The sequence below is a fragment of the Tenrec ecaudatus genome, chromosome 7 (genome assembly GCF_050624435.1).
Source record: "Tenrec ecaudatus isolate mTenEca1 chromosome 7, mTenEca1.hap1, whole genome shotgun sequence".
Taxonomy (NCBI): domain Eukaryota; kingdom Metazoa; phylum Chordata; class Mammalia; order Afrosoricida; family Tenrecidae; genus Tenrec; species Tenrec ecaudatus.
The window spans coordinates 63895082-63911844 of record NC_134536.1 but is presented as its reverse complement, the minus strand read 5'-3'; the positions used below and the strand labels follow the sequence as shown (position 1 = coordinate 63911844).

Genomic DNA, 16763 nt, shown 5'->3' with positions numbered 1-16763 from the left:
TGGGGAGTGTTGGGAAAGATGGGGGACTTATTTTCAAAACATTCATGGAACAGTTCCATGATCGTTGAACTAGAGTTCTTCCACCGGCTTTCTGAAGCCCCCCTGTGTTCACAGTACTCTGAACTTGACTCCACACTGAGAAGCTGAGGACCCTGGAGAGCAGGGACTCATAACATGGCACCCAGCCAGGTCCTCCTCTCCACTGATTGCCAACAGCTCAGGAAATGCACTGCTAGCAAGGGGGAGACACCCGCACGCCTTCAGGGATACAAACACACACACACCACACTCACTGCCATCAAGTCGCTACCGACTCATAGCGACCCTACAGGACAGGGTAGAACTGCCCCCATGAGTTTCCAAGACCGTAACTTTTCATGGGAGTAGAAAACCTCTTTCTCCCAAGGCGCAGCTGATGGTTTCCAACTGCAGACTCTGCAGTTTGCAGCCAAACGGGTAGCCACTGTGCTGCCAGGGCCCCTCTTCCAGCCAGAGAGCCCCCGTCTCTTGAGTCATGCTAAGAACCTAAAGGATGAAATTCTTGTGTGGAACGAACTGGGACGCACCCCGTGTGATGGACTGACAGGTGAGCACACGCTTATCCCAGAGAGACTAAGTCACTTGCCCAAGGTCACACAACTGGACCGTGAGCCATGTAGCTGGAATGGCCTCAATGAGCCCTAAGTGCTTCTTGTAACTTTTCTCCAGAGGGTGGGGTGCGTGGGAAGCGCTCTGAACGAGCCAGGGCAGCAGGTGTGGCGAGGCTTGCCCTGAAACCATTCTCAAGGGGAACCCTGGTGATCTTGTGCTTACAGGCTTGGCCCTCCACGGCAACCCCTGATTGAAGGGCTGTCCTGTGTCCTAGCGCCTTCTTTTTCACCCCAGCTGGATACGCACCCCCTTCTTCAAGTGGTAGCTTAAAAGTCAGCCTAGTTTAACCCTCTGTACCCTGGTGAAGGAATTACAGAGGCCTCCTGTGGTGAGCTCTCTCCCAGCTCAGGGCTGGAGAGGGTGGAGAGGGTTGGCACGCTAACACTGCTCAGCTCTCCCAGGCATGAGAAGGCCCCAGTGGAGCTCAGACATCTGCTTTCAGTCATTTAATAGCTCTTGAGATGGTAAAAAGGGTGGTAATGGGGGCTAAATAGGGTGCCAGTGCTTTCTTGCCAAACCAGGGCTGCTGGAGACTTGGGAAATTCAGACATTGGGTCTTTAGAAGAATAAATGGTTTGTCTTCCTCTATTAAGAAGCATGTGATGGTGGCTTCGAAAGATACAAGGAAGTTTCATTTTGGTGTCGTGTTCAAGGAGGTCACTCTCAAGTGCACAGAGAAGAATGAATGCAAAAGAAAATAGACTCTCCGTTTACTGGGGTGATTTTTCAAGCGTAGGTTTCTCTTTCAGGCGAGTAGGCCCGTCTCTGGTTTGTGTAATTCTAAAAGATTTTGCACCCTCATCACAAGGAAAATCTTAAAGACGTAATCATTTTTGTTACTTATTTAATGAACTGCTGTTGTGATGACAATAAATAACTTCCTTGGGGATGATGAATCTCATTGTGAAGTCTGAAAGGCATCTGGGGGTCATTTAGTCACCTTTAAACTCTGGTCATCACTTTAGGGAACTAAGAACAAACCAGACCCGCTGCCACTGAGCTGATTGCGACACAGAGCAGGCCTATGGACAGAGTAGAACTACCGCTGCGGATATCTTTACAGAAGCAGAAAGCTGCCCCTTGCTCCTGAGGGGAGCAGGTGGTGGGTGTCTCAGCTGACCTGGTGGTGGTAGGAGCCCAACTCAGAACCCACTTTGCCAGCAGGGGTCTTTGCTTCAGGGCAGGCTGTCCTGAGTTCATGAAACAGAGTTGGGACCAGTCTAACATATTTTTCTCACAAATTAAGCATCTCAGCTTCCCAAGACATTTTCTATAATGGCTTTATTGGCTTGGCTTGACTTCATAGTCTTCCTTCCTTCATTTCTGCCTTCCTTCCTAGTTCTCTTTTTTCTCCAGACTAAATTCTGGCTTGCTCCCGAAGGTCCTATGACTGACTGTGAGCTGTCTGCTTCTAGTGCTAATGGAGGAATTCTCTCCAGTTGACAGTCTTGCTAGAGCTGTGGTAAGATGCTCGCCCAGAGGGCTGGGTGTTTGGCACAGACCACGAGTGAAATGCTTTGGCCAACGGGTATACCTAGAAAAGAAAAAAAATCACGGATGCCTTAAGATGAGCGCCAGCTGTTGGAATCCGAAGGGCACTGTCCTCTGAGGCCCTCTTCAAGGTGTTGTGCATTACTTACAAATTGGCAGCAGAAATGTTAGCTAGCCAATGTTATCGCCATGAGGCTACGATTCCATAAGTTCTTCCTGTAGGCTTCAGGGGTAGAGGTAGATTCAAGCACAAGGTCAGCACTTGGAACCCACCAGCCGTTCTTCGGGAGAGAGATGTGGCAGTCTGCTTGCACAGAGATTATGGCCTTGGTAACTGCAAGGGGCAAATCTGCTCTGGCCTCCAGGGTCACTGTGGGCTAGAGTGGACTAGACAGGACCTGGGGTAAGTTTGGAGAGTCTAGCTTTCCTTCGTGGGGAAAAGCAGCTTCAGTCTCACTCACCATGGTTTTGATGTCTGAAGAGACTCAGATTCACAAGGGCTTTCTTTCATCTTTATCTTTGGGTACTTGGAGAGCTCATTAGGGAGGCTCTGTGTTTCCACAGCTTGAATGGGGAAACATCACCAGGGAGCCCCAGGTGAAGAGGGGAGGAGGGGCCCTCCTCTGATTCTGCCCCTGCCCCACCTCTGGGATCTCTCAAGAGGGCACTAGGGAAATCTCTTGGAACATCAGGTTTCCACCTGTCACAGGAGAACCGAAGAACAAGAGTTTTACAGCTACATACTGCAACCCACTGCCATCAAGTCAGTTCTGACTCAGTAAGCCTGTAGGACAGATCAGAACTCAGGATTTCTAAGACTTTACATCTTTAGTGGGGCAGGAAACCTCATGTTTTTCTCCCGAGAAATGGCTGGCAGCTCAGAGTAGTGTGTAAGCCAGGTCTCCTTAAAGCTACATTTAAAAAATCGAAAAACAAAAATAACTCATAAGACATTGCTGAGGCTATAGACCTTTGCAGGAGCAGACAGCCTCATCGTTCCCACAAGGAGCTGCTGGTGGGTTTGAACCGCCAACCTTGCAATTAGAGTCCAGTGCTTTATCTGGAAACTCCACTGTGTCTCCTAAAAGCTACAGGGCTTGTGTCAACTCAGCATGAACATTGGGCAAGGTTAGGGGGTTTGTGATTGGAATTACTAGAGAAATCAGTGCCCTGTGGAACCAAATGGCAGAGTATTGTCCTGGAGGCCACTTAGAATGGGCCGAGGAGGAATCGATCTTTGGTGCTGACTTGACTGGTGTTTGAATGCTGTGTTTCTGTTATGCCTTTGAATATTCATGTTGAGGACGAGACTAATTCTTACCAGATACAGGCAATAAAGGCTTTTTGTGCCATGATTTTTCTTGGCGTCGCTGCTCCTGTCTGAGGAACTGCATGGCCGGTGGCCAGTGTGGCCTTGCTGTGAATTTCATGGAAGAGACAGGCTGTGGCTCGCAGAGTGTGGAGGTTGCAGTAGGCTGGCCTGCAGACCGCTACCTCCGGAGGGATTTTTACTTGAGAACTGTCGTTCATGGAGAGGTTGCCTATCTGGTCCTTTATAATGTTGCCAAAATACGCCAAACCAAGCTCACTGCCATGGAGCCTGCCGACGACCCACAGCGACCCTGCAGGACAGAGTAGGACACCCCAGTGGGTCTCTGGGACCGTGACTCTGTACCGGAGTGGAAAGCTCCTTCTTTCTCCCGAGCAGCTGGTGGCTTCAAACTGCTGGCCTGTGGTTCGCAGTACAGCGTGTGAGCAGATGGGTGCAGTGGGGGAAGGGGAGCTCTCTTTGCAGGGGGCCAGTGTCCCCTTCACATGCTCTCCAGGCCCAGGCACACAGTGCCCCCCACCCCAAAGCTGCTCTTTCCAGACCCTCTCTTATATAAGGCACTTGCGGGGTACCAGCCCCACTCCAACCAGCCTGTTGAAGCCCGAGGGCTCCTGCCCACAAAGCTGGTTGCATTGAAGAATGAATGGCCTTCTTGGAGGTCACGTTGGGTGGTGTGGTTTGTCTGTGGAAAGTGAGCAAAAGGAGTGAAGAGCACCGGGAAGCCTCGTCAGCGCCCACGAAACACTGCTTTCGGTGGTGCACAGTAGGCTTCAGCTTGGTGAATTCCGCTTTCTACAAGTAGCGTCTGCCCCTGGCACCGCCTCACCGGCGAGCTTCTCTGCCTGATGGAGAAGCAGGCCCCGGTCAGAACCCAGGGCTGGGCCGTCGCTGGACAGGGTGCCTGCCAGGGTGTGCGCTTGCTTGGTCCCGGGGCCACAGGCAGGATGTTTGCGCTCTGGTCTCCGATGTGGGGAGGAGACGCACGGCTCAGCGCTGGGTTTTGTTTTATTGATGACGTTGCCCCACCTTTTGAGAGAGAACACCCATATCGTCAACAGGCTCTTGGGTCCAAAACATGGCTTTCTCCCCATCCTCCAAGTTATTTTTGAGAGTTAATGTTTCAGAGGCTAAAATGAATTAAAAGCTGACTTTGCAAACCAGTGACACTTCAGACACTTGGAGGCACCACAGTTGAACACTTAGCAGTTAGTTTTTCACAGAATAGAGACCTGCCTGCATGGTGGTCCAGTACCCAGGGATGTCTCAGAGCCTCGTGCACACTGAGCCGTCTAGTGTCAGGCAGCATATGCTGTGTCCTGTATGTATCTGCTTTCTTGAACTGCTTCCTTTTTTTTTTTTTTAACTTCAAGAAATGGTGGTGCCAGTGCTGTAAGGAGTTCCCTTTAAGAAGGGAATGATAGTGCCTAGACTGTCACTAAAAGAAGTTGTGGAGTAAGAGTAGTCTGACCCCCGAGAAGGGTCCTGGACTCTGTCCTTGTTCGGCATGTCCCAGGCAAATACCAGAGGAGCCCAGGGGGCGGGAACGGCAGTGAGGTGGGCTGCTCTCCCCAAGGTCAGCAATTTGAACCTACGACCTGCTGCTCCACAGAAAGGTACAGCTCTCTGCTCCCATCAAGATTTAGTAAAGTCTTGGAAACACGCAGAGGCAGTTCTGCTCTCCTCCGGGGTCAGTGTGGGCCAGAGTCGCCTTGGTGGCAGTGAGCTTTCTGGAGTCAAGAGCCAAGCCTTTCTCAGCTCAGGTCTGAGTTTTTTAAATGTCTTCAGATGTTCTTTTTCATGTCCCTTCCCGTGAGGGGTGAAAAGACAGGCCCTCCGCCTTCAGGCACTCTACACAAAGAAACTCGAGTTCAGGTTGAGTCCAAATACTGGTCTCTGCTAAAAAGCCCCTTGGGGTCCCCTGATTTCATTTGCGTGTGATTTCGAGAGCCTGATCCTCCACATTGCACATAGCCAGCCAGCCACTGCAGCAGGCCTGGTGCCCTGCTGCTGCCGAGGGTAAGTGGTGGATGTTAACCACAAGGTCAGCGGTTCAAACCCTCCAGCCGCAACGCAGGAGCTAGAGGAGGCTTGTCTGTGCCAGTTACCGATGGAGAGCCTCGGAAACCCTTTGTCGGGTTCCCTGTGGTGAGATGGATCAACTCGATGGCAGTGGGGGTGGCTGCCCTCTTCTGAGGAGAGCTGTGGGTTGACCAGGGTCCTGGTGCCCTAAATCGCAGCAGGAGCTGTGGGCTGTGCAGCAGAATGCTGCCACTGCCCTGGCTGCGTGTGGCTGAGTCTCAAAGCACAGGCTCCCCCAAGCCTGAGACCGCATGTCTGTAGAAAGGGGTGACGGTTAAAGTCGGCCTCACCAAGTACTGATACTGTCTAGCACTCTTGGCGACTCTATTTAAAGTTACTGCGTGTCGATTGTGATCGAAACTGGCTGGGGAGATTAGTGTGTCGGAGCTGGCTGCATCGGATGCAGGAAGTCCGCCGAATACCCGCAGCGGCAAGAGACTGCTTTTCTGCACACTGGAAAGATAGAGCAGCCGTTGCCTGTCGTCCGAATGAAGCGGCTGTCCTTCCAAGGTTCCGCCTGCCCATTTTGGGAGCACCCATGCATCGCAGAGGTGGTTTTTCCACCAACAGAGGGAACTCCCATCATCAATGTTAGGTGGTACCCAGTGTCTGGAAAGGATCCCCCGAGCAACACGGGGCAGCTCTCCGCTCTGTGCTGTGGGCTTGGAGGGAGCCGGCATTTACTAGACTGGACGACGTTTAGCTCCCCAGCCCTGCTTCTGCCTGGAGCACCTCCACAAGGATCTCCTACCTGGTAGGTGCTGGGAGAGCAGCCCTGCCCTGCCCAGCCCTGTCCTTCTCAGCTACCTCAGAGCCTCCTGCCCTGGGAGGGAGCCTGGCCACCTGATCGCCCTACCCTGCCCCTCCCTACAGGCCATCCCACACCACTCAGGGTCGCCCCCCTCCCGAGGAGAGCTTTCTTCACAGCAGAAAGACTGCCACTTGATGCTGGCAGGAGCGTGGCCTTGGATTCCCCCCAAAGCTGGTGGCTCCTCCTCTGACTGGCTCCTCTGACTGGCTCCTGCACTCTGAAGAGCTCGTCCAACTCTATGTTGGGTGAAACCCCAGAGAAAACGATCGTCCTTCTCCGGGAGCTCCTCTTCCAGAGAGCAGCAGCCAGGCCTGAAACCGAACCCTATCACTCCGGCCCCTGGCCATGGTGGTTAGGCCTTGGGTTAGCCCATGGGGAAAGGTTGGCTGTTCAAAGCCACTGGTTGCTCCACAGAAGACCGATGAGGCAGCCTGCATCCAGGCATTTGCAGTCTGCGAAACCCGATGCAGGAGTTCTGCTCGGCCCCTTAGGGTCACGACAGGGATCGGAACCAACTCAAGGGCGGGGTGGGGGTGGGGTTTTTATAGGGAACTACTGGACCCAGTAGATGACACATGTGTTTGTTTCCCAATAACACAGGGATGATGCTAGACTTTCTAGTTTTTAATAACCATTTTTCCCTTGCCAATGTGTTTATTAAGGAATAGAAATGGCTCAGTTAAGAAGCCCCCAGAGGGTACTTCCACATGGAAACTGCCTGTCCTGGTTTGACTAAACACTACTTGTGACTTGGTGAAGTGTTTGATTTGACTCCTCAGGAGAAACTCGAGGCCCGCTACCGAAGGCTGGAGGGGGGAATCTGCGGGCTGTGGCGTCAGGTTTGACGCCTGGTTCATGCTACTGCGATTGGCACTCTGGTCCTTGGTATGTTCAGAAATCATCAGAAAGCAATCCCCGAGCTAAAGACTCGCCAACCCTATAGGACAGCATAGAACTGCCCCTGTGGGTTTTCTCAAATATAACACTTTATGGGAGTAAAAAGCCCCAACTTTCTCCCACAGAGCAGCCGGTGGTTTAGAACTATTAACCTTGTGGGTAGCGGCCCAATGCATAGAACCACTACACTGCCAGGGTTCCTGGGAAACAAGACAGACCATCCTATATGTGGATGAACAGAAACTGTGTTGAGTGGCGGGTCTGTTAGAAGAAGGTGGCCCCTTGGAGGAATGGCTGCCCACCTGCTGTCTCCCGAGGGCCTCAGGCACGATCCACACATACTGCCCAGCTGCCAGGGTGAAGGGGCGCCCCATGCTAGGGCTCCCCGGTGCTGGCTGCCCTGGTGCAGGTACGGCAAGATGAGGCTGCTGGGGCCACACAGTGTGTGGATTTACCTTGCTGCCAGCAGCTGCAGCCCCAGCCGAGCCATTGACCTTGGGAGGGCCCTTTGCCTGACTTGGAGCCTGCACTGAGCGCCTCCTTCCACCCCCTTGGTTTACATTCTCTGGTTGGAGACCACTATTAAAGCCACCTGCTGGTCCTGGTTGGGTCCTTACAAGTGGACTGGGTGAGTGGTTCAGGTAACTGTATTTATGGAACTTAAAATAGTTGATTTTGAGTTTTCAACCTCAGAATCACTGTTGGAAAATGGTGGAGGTTCTCTCAGAACCCTGTACACCTTGAGCGGAGAAAGAGAACTTCAGGAGGGTCCTTTCTTCTAGTCTTGGTACCAGGTGTCCCACGAACACTGCATGTCATGTGTCCAGGTCCTGCCCCCCACCCCCCACCAGGAACCTGGGCATTCCAGCCTGACAAGGGGGGCCGTTACCCTCCCAGGCATTAGCCCCTCCCCCACCCCCCAGCAATCTGCCACACAGAGCCCTGCAGCATAGGGTCACACGCAGAGAAATGTCAATATTGTGATGTGCAGGTCATGGTTTTTACCTCTGGGAACTGTAGCCGCCTTTTGTTGTCCAAGGGTGAGCCCCAGGAGCCAGCACTTCCACTGGGGAAGCGAGGCAGGATTCCTGACTGCAGGCAGGCGGGAGAGCCTGGTGGTGGGTGTGCAGGAAAGATGGCAGAGGAAGCTGCATCCTTTCCTGCAGGAGTAACCATGTTGAATCTTCGGAGCGCGCCCTGGTGGCACAGTGCTTGGGTGCTAGTGGGTAGGTCTGAGGTTGGAGCCCACCAGCCCTTCTGCAGGAAGGAGGAAGATGCGTGAGTCTGAGAAACCCCACCGAGCAGTTCTACTCTGCCCTGTTCCTGAAGAGGAACTCCATGTTGAAGCTCAGACCACATGTGATAACGTAACCCCAGACCCTCAACAGTACTGACTTCCTGAGGTGACACCAACCTCAAGAGCCTTGGTGGATGCTCCTCCGTCGGGGTTTACTCTGAACGCTACGTGGAGCTCCCTGTCAGACGGAGGGGACATGGGGTCACCGCCTACATGTGCCGTGGTCAGTGTATCGAGCTCCGGGATTGGAAAAGTAATTCCCGAGAGGCAGGAGCAGGGCGCTGCACTGTCGCTGAGCTTTTCAGGCATACCTCACTTCGGACAGCTTCTGACACTCCACTTGGGAGCCCCCGTTCCCCCCCCCCACCTCCGAGGGCTTGTGTAACAGGGGGAGGGGGGGGGCTTCATCCTGCCATGGTGGCTCTCTTGTCCGCATAAGGTTGGTGTGGGGATCCCGAGCCTGCCTTCCCTGTGGAGAGGCTGAGAAGTGCTGCTGAAAAATCCCGAGTTTTCTGGGCAGAGTTAAGCTGTGGGAGGACAGCAGAAGGAGTCTTTGTGTTTTATTTTCAGATTAAAGTTGATTGGGGTTGTTTATGTTTTGTGTGGCGTTGGGGTTTTTTTGCGGGGGGGGGTGAGGGAGTTTTTCCCTTTCTTAGAACATCATGCGATTTTTTGTGGAGATAATTAGGCAGAAACTTGCCTTCCCTGCAGATGCCAAGATCACAGAGGGACTTGCCACGTGCCCCCCCCCCCCGCCTTGCCCAAGACCAGATGACAGGCTGCATGGGTATTTTTAGACCCGGCCTAATCATTTGATTTTCCTTTTATCAATGCTCTCTGGTTTCAAACTTAGTTTCGGGGCGGGGCAATGGAGTTCTCCCTGTCCACGGAATTCACTGGTGGGGCTGGGTAGCATTGGCATGGTCACTGGGATTATGGACACATTGCCTGGCTTAAGTGTAGGGTCGTACATTACAACCCCCCCCCCCCCACCAGCTGTAGCTGTAGTCTCCCTGTTCTTTCCCAGAGTTTTACTATGTGTCACAGCGGGGAGGCCATGGATGCATGCGGACGGGCTTCCAGAAGTCTGTGGGGAAAATGGAATTGAGAGGCGATGGGATTTTCTCAGGAGCTTCTCAGAGCCCCCGTCAGTCCTATGCATGATGCATGAGACCTCCCATGTACGCAGAATATCCTACTTTAAGCGAGGTAAAATGCACACCCAGACAAAACCCCTGAGACTCTGGTCCTGCTCCCCGCCCCAGAAAGCATCGCTGCATCCCCAGCGTGGTGATAGTGACTGGCTTCTTGACTTCTTGTGGTCCCTTGGCTCTTTCAGCCCTCGCTGGAGTCAGAGCTGCGCTGGGGAGGCAAGACTGCTTTCCTGCTGCCAGCTGTACTGACCCTGGTCTCGGTCCTGGATCAGGATTCTGGTGTCTCTCTTAGAAGGACAATGGCATTTCTTGTCCCTGTTTGCCCGCTCCCCCTCTCTGTTTCCACAGCATTTTACCATCGGTTTTCCGTCTCTCACCAAGAAAGCAAGTGGCCTTTCTGTTCCGCGGAAGTTAGCAGTGAATGGATGTGTGCGTCCTGTATTCGAGAGCCGCCTCTAAGCCGAGTGTGAAGGCGGGGCGGCTTCCTGCCCGGCTCCCCCAGGGGCCATTGCCGGGGAGACCTGGGGCAGTGGCGTCACTGGTCCCAGCCCACTGTCAGGGAAAGAGTGGTGATTAGCGCATCTCTCTTTTAATGAAGAGGCTCCCTGAAGACCCTGGGCCCTTTTGATGAGGGAACGCAGGCTGGGGACTGCGCAGTGGGCCTCCTGCCTCCAGTTTCAGTGCCCGCATATCCTGCTGAGAAGGACACCCTGCTCGGTGGGGGTCGAAGGGTCTCTCTGCCCACCTTCGCTCCGTGCTGGCCTGGCACTGGGAGGCTGTACGTTCCTCTGGACTTAGGGGAGTGTGTCAACTTGCCATTGGGCACTGGTGTCCACAGTGGGATAATTAACACCAGAGGGAGCTGGGGGAGGGGTGTGAATTAGGTAATACTTTTCAGCTTCTCCCTTGGCTCTTGCAGTAAGTCAGGATCGGGACTTGGGGACCATAACCCCCTGATGACTCATTGCATAGTGATGTTAGTTTGTGGTTGGTGAACTGTTACTGGGAAGGAAAAAAGCTGAAACCCCTTTCAAAGATCCATATGTAGCCTGCCTCGGGCCCGGCTCCAGAGTGACCTTACCAGGCTAAGGCTAAGTGCCTCGCAGACCTGAGGCTTGGGACGTCCATTGGCCATTCCTGCGTAGGCCAGGATAGCATTGTCCAGCCCAGAAAAAGCAAGGAACACCTCCAGAAAACCAGCCAGGGAAGCCCCGAGGAAAACGGCCACCTTTTGCCATTTGCGTGTCTCCACCTGCAGTCATTCTTGTATTCCAGCTACTGCCAGGGTCAGTGTCACCATGACTGGGTTCCCCGCCACACCCTGCAGCCTGTCTGGATGTTCCTGTTGGAAAGGCAAGACTGCCAGCAAGCTCGGGGTCACAGGAGGGATTGAAGTGGGGGGCATACTGGGGCAAATCCCAGTTGAGCCTGAAGATCTCTCTTCCAAAGGGGGGAGGCGGACCCTCAGAGCAAGTGTGCTATGGGCTGGTTGATGTGTTTGCCATCCTGGTTCACCGGAGCCAGTGCGAAGACGTGCCCTTGTGTTGCTTCAGCACCTCGTTCCTGTCTGTCCTTGGCCCAGCGCCATCTCTTTTTTTAAACTGCCATGACAGCCAACGCTGTATTTTCCATAAACAAAATGTCTTATGGCTTGAGGTCTATCATGTCTCCAAGAGCACAGACCTTTTTTGTTTTAAACAAACAAACAAAAACTCCTTTTTTTCTGGGCACTGTGGCCACATGCAGCCCAATTCTCAAAACCAAGATAAATAAATAAAAACCCCAAGCTCACTGCCACTGAGTCAATTCCAACTCATAGCAACCCAGGGACAGAGAAGAACTCCCCCTCCCCCACCCCCTTCCATGGAGTGACTGATGGATTGGAACCAATTCATCTTGCAGTTAGCAGCTCACCAGGGCTCCTTGTGGCCTGACTAACCTGTAGAAGTTCATAGGCGCTAAGAGGAGCGCCTTTCTTTGTAAACCTCCCAAAGTAAACCACCTCACTTACGGTACTTAGAGTTTTCTACCCTGTAAGCCCAGGAAGAAGGTAAGCAATCCCCATGTTTCATCCTTAGCTTTTCTGACCCTTTGAAACACATCCTACAATGGCCTGGAGGTGGGGTGGATGAGGAGCCAGGAGGCTGGTGAAAGGGAAACCCAGAGTGCCCTAATAACTGACCTCTACTTTTCTCTTTCCCTCCTCCAGACCCGCAAACTGACACAAGACCTACAGAGAAAACCCTTTGCCAAATCTGCTCTCAGCAAGTGGACAGTGATACCATTTACAGCTGAACACCTTTGTGAATCCCACGCCGTTTTCCTAACCCAGCAGAGACTGTTACTGGCCCCGGACCCAGGGTGAAGCACTTACTCTCAGCACAGAACTCTCTAAAGTATGCACAACCTCCTTGTACCAGGGGATGAGACATACCTGCCAGTGGAGGACACCCCAGTCGGCACCACCCACCTCCCCCCCAAGCACACCGTGGACCCCTGAGGCGACACTGGGGGGGGAGCGGGGCCCTCATTCCCTCCTGGGATGATGGTCTATGGGGGAGGGGGGTGTTCCACATGTTGTTTTTGTCCGTGTTTTCCTTTCAACTTTTTCTGGGCTTTACACACGCATTCACTTTGCAGTATTTTTCTGTTAACACGTCAGCCATCCTTCCCCTGGCAAATCTCAAAACCTAAGGAAAAGGTGGTAGCCAGTCACCGTTCCGGCTGTGAGCATCCGGAACTCCCGAGCGAGCCCTCGCCACTCTAGATCAACTAGCCCATTACATACAGGAGAGGGGAAGTTTCGCCTTCCTTTTGTTTGGTAGGAAATTCTCCTTTTCTTAAAACTGAACAAAGGCACCATTGTTGGCTCCTGCATAGCACTCCGGGGCTGAGCCCTGAATAGATTGGAAAATGGAATGAAGCCTAGCACCCAACCCAGTGTAGATCCAGTTCTGAGCAACGGTGGTCTGTAGGTGAGAGCCCCTCAGCTCCCACCCACCCCCAGCGCCCAGTCTGTGACTGCCAGATTGGCAGGGCCTGTGATCACACCTTCCTGTCAGTATCCTCAGCCGACAGTGAGCAGTGTTGGTTTGCTGGTTAGAGAGGAGCTCCCTGCAGGAAAGAAATCAGCTTAGCAGTCCCCTCGTTGCCAAACGCCACCAACGGATTTAGTGGCGGTGGTCTTTCTTTCTGAGGAGAAAGCAGAAAACAAAGTAGCTGGTGTTCCAGTGCAGAAGAGATGGCCAGGTGAAGTCAATGCTGAGGGAGCTCTCAGTCCGCCCCTGCCTGCAAGCCCCGTGATGATGTCACAGCCCCCGCTGTGATGATGTCACAGCCTAGCTGTGTATAACCCATTTCCTGGAAGCGTGTGAGGGAGAGGAAGTGAGCGTACAAGCTGGGTTTTAAAAAGTAGATCGATAAACTTAGATTATCATTGTACAAATGATTCCGTTGAAAGTGCAAGGTAGGGCAGTTGAAACTTTTTTTTTTTTTAACTTTACAGCTTCTATGAATTTCATTTCATTTTGTTTTATTTTTGCGAAGTATGGTGCTGTATAGGTGCTTTCTGTTTAACCCGGAACGTGTGATCCCTCCTTGATTAGAGAGACGAGTTGGGGACACCTTTGGTACATATGAAACTGGTATAACGGCACTCTGACTAGCACCGCATATGCAGACTCCTCCAAAGTGATATAAGAAGACTCTTTTCTTTGCATTAAAAAAAAGCACTAGGCATATCAGTGTACAGCTCTGTTTTATCATGTACAGTATAAAACGGGACATTATGCATGGGCCTTAGGCACACAGACTTCCCCGCATGAGTTCTTGCTGGTGCAGTGGGCAGTGACACCCCCTTCCCACCAACAAGGACAGACCACCACCTCCCCTGTACACCATCCGCCAGGGGTCCCCTCGTGCACCTTTGCTTTCTAACTCCGCTGGGGGTGAGAACCGCTCCTCGCGCAAGGCAAGTTCCATTTGGTCTTGTCCCGCGTCGCTCCCGCCTGCTCGGGTTGTCCTGCTGGGTTCACCCTGCCTCTCACGGACTCTTGTAAATTCTTGTGCAGTTGTGGTCATAGTAGCCCTGTAGCATATTGCCTTTTTCTAAACTGCTACCCCTTTATAATCTTCATTTTAAAAGTATGTATACTTTTGTTCAAATATGCATCCTCTTCCCGTGGTCTGCTGGTTGGTGAGCCCAGCGAGCTTCCTATGTTCTTTTAATGTATGCGAGTCACTCGGTTGACCCTGAAGCCGTCTGCCCTCTGCACAGAACTGTCCTGTCCCGCCTCTGGCTTCCCACGCTGCTGCTCCAGGACGGGATGCAAGTGGGGACACTGGCAGCAGGGGGGGGGGGGGTACGCAGCAAATTCAGAAGGCCATCGAAGTGAGGGCCCTGATCAGCGCTCCTCCGGGTTTAAGAGAACGAGTGGACGCACTTGCGTTTGCCCTCACCATCTCATAGGCCCGGGGAGCTGCTTCGGGAGCGGGGAAGGCAAGCCTCGAATAGGTCTCCCCTTAAACATGCTGACTTCCTTTCAGAGCTGTGGCATCTCCTTTGTTCGCTCCTGCTCAAGTGCTTGCCTACAGAACCGCGTGATAATTTCCTTTAACACAGTTGAGACAGGGCACGCAGGTGAGAGCAGGGCGGCCGCCACCAAGCAGACCCGCGCCCCCGCAGGGCAGTGGTCCTTGTTCTTGGTTTGCGTTGGTTTGTGTTCAGTAACTCAAGCCGCACCTCCAGACAGAGCCGAACACCAACTTCAGTGTCACGAGACCACCAGCCCCACAGCAGCCCCACAGTGGATTAAGCTTCTAATAACCTAATAGTTAAGCCCCTCCAGGTCATGGCCTCACACCCCCCTCTCAGCCTCCTGTCCCCTCAGCTGGCCGCTCACAAGGAAAACCAGTCTCCTGGAGACCAGCCAGCTCCTATGGCAGGCGTACCAGGAACGGGTGGCTTGAGCCCTCTGCTTCAGTGTCCTGTTGTGGGTGTCACCGGTCCCTGAGAGAGTTTTCTGATCTGCAGTGTCTCAGCGGAACCCCTGGTAGCCTCGGGGGGGGGGGGGGCTGGCCACGGAGATGAGTGAGCCCTGCTGAGTACCCGAGAAGCTGCCCTGGGAGCTTGGCTGCCTTTTGGTCGGAAATCAGAAGCAGAGTAGAAACTAGTGCTGGAAACATGGTGTGAACCCTGATGTTCTGTGGCCCCAGGGGTGGATGCCTCTGACCAAAGTGAGGAAAGAGCTTTATTGAAAGCCCTCGGTGCCCGGTGTGAGGGTCAGGCGGCCAGGGGCTGGGGGCACCAGTAACTAATTGTGGGCGGGCCTGAGGCTGATTTGCTTTCTTGCAGCCTCTGCAGTCTCAAGCTGACTGAAACACACTCTCTTAACCGTCTCAGCAGTGTGGGGAGGTGAGGCCCGAATGTGGTGGAAGGCGAGCTCTGGGCTTGTTGTTTCTGGTGTTGGCTTTTCTCCTGGGGGCTTCCTAATGCGTACATACATAGTTTACACATGGCAAGGACCTACTTCACCTCTGCCTGATGAGCCTCACTTGACACATAGTGAACATTTGAACGTTGGGGAGACCCACAAGGGGCAAGCAGCCAGTGAGCCCGCCATGGCCCATGGCCATTGCTGAGGGCTGGCCGGGACGAGCGAGACCTGACTCAGCAATGGCCCCAGATGCTTTTTTGTTATGTCCAAGGGAATGTCTATGAAGTTCTAAAGAAAAAGTTGCGAAAGAATTTTTCTTTTTATATAATATATGCAATATCTGATACAGAGGTTTGAAGAAGCAAGCTGCCTCGGGCGACTGGGGGACGTGGGGGGGAGCACAGGAGGGGAACTTGGCGTCCTTGCGAAATCGTGTGTGTGAAACAAGACCTAGAAGCAGATGCCCACATAACAGAAAAGGAGTGTGAACGTTTGATCTCAGTCGGAGGGTGGGTAGCGTGTATGCCATTTGAATGATGGAATGTTTTTTCCTCTTGTGATCCTGCTGGCCCACGTCTCTGTCCAATGACGGACTGCTGGCACGGCCTCGGCCACACTCCAGGAGAGTTTGTAGCCTCAGAACACGGTGCGCCTCTCCTCCCTCCTTCCGCTCTCGGATCCCACTGCCGGCATTCCGTCTTCTCTCAGACCCTTGTCCTAGCTCCCCATATACCTGGGGAATGGAACCAGACGGGAAGGAGGACCAGAAAAATTAAGTTACTATTATATGAAAAACAAGTGTATTGCGCATTTTTGCTTCACATGTTTATTTTTTAAGGGGGGGAAGTTGCATGACTAACACAAGACACCCCCCCCCAAAAAAAAACCCATCTGTAGACAGTCTGTGCTACTCACTGTCTTACCTGTTTCAATTTCTCGCTCAGACCCCATACCAATGAGGGGTAAATCCATCCCACTGGTGTCAGGCCTTTGTCCAGCCCAGAAGAGTCAAATAGCCGGTCACACTTTGATTTGAAGTAACCCCGCCCTTCCCCACTCCCCGAACGCGAACACTACCTTCTTGCATTCTGACTGAGAATTCTGCCTCACCGCAGTGGCCATGACTTAACTCTACCACCTTTCTTCTCAAGGATCAAAATCAGTTTGATTTGGGAATCTTCCCCTTTCCAAGTGAAATCGAGATACAATACTTCTCTTTGGTGTTTGTAGATACTGCTTTGTGTATCCCACCTAAAAACCGTAATCTAGTTTGTAAAAGAAATGGTGACGCATGTAAATAAAGCATTAATGACACTCTACCAGGCAGTCCTTTTGTCCTTCCCATCCATCTTCAAGGCCAACGAGTGAAGCAGCTGAGTGGATCTCCCAGGCTTCCTATGTAATTTACTCCCAGGCTGGCCGGGCACAGAGCTGAGGGACTCTATCCTGAGATCCATACACTACATGAACCTAGTAAACATTTCCCCAGCTTACTTTTGACCTCCACGGGCAATGTAATAAAAGTGAATGTATGCTGTTATTCGCGGTGGCAGAGAGCCACTTTGGTGTGCATTGAGTCACGCTCCCCAGAGGCGGGGTCTAGACTCTGTCTTCTCAG

The 16763-nt window shown here is 52.8% G+C and overlaps 1 protein-coding gene across 2 annotated transcripts in view; it reads left to right on the top strand.

Moving 5' to 3' along the window:
* The window catches only part of FOXO3 (forkhead box O3), a 110718-nt gene extending 94254 nt beyond the window's left edge, over positions 1 to 16464 (top strand). For both annotated transcript variants that reach the window (XM_075554691.1, XM_075554692.1), the window contains one exon: positions 11920 to 16464. The gene's annotated coding sequence lies outside the window, so the exon portion shown is untranslated. The remainder of the gene's footprint in view (positions 1 to 11919) is intronic.
* Positions 16465 to 16763: the final 299 nt, after the last annotated feature.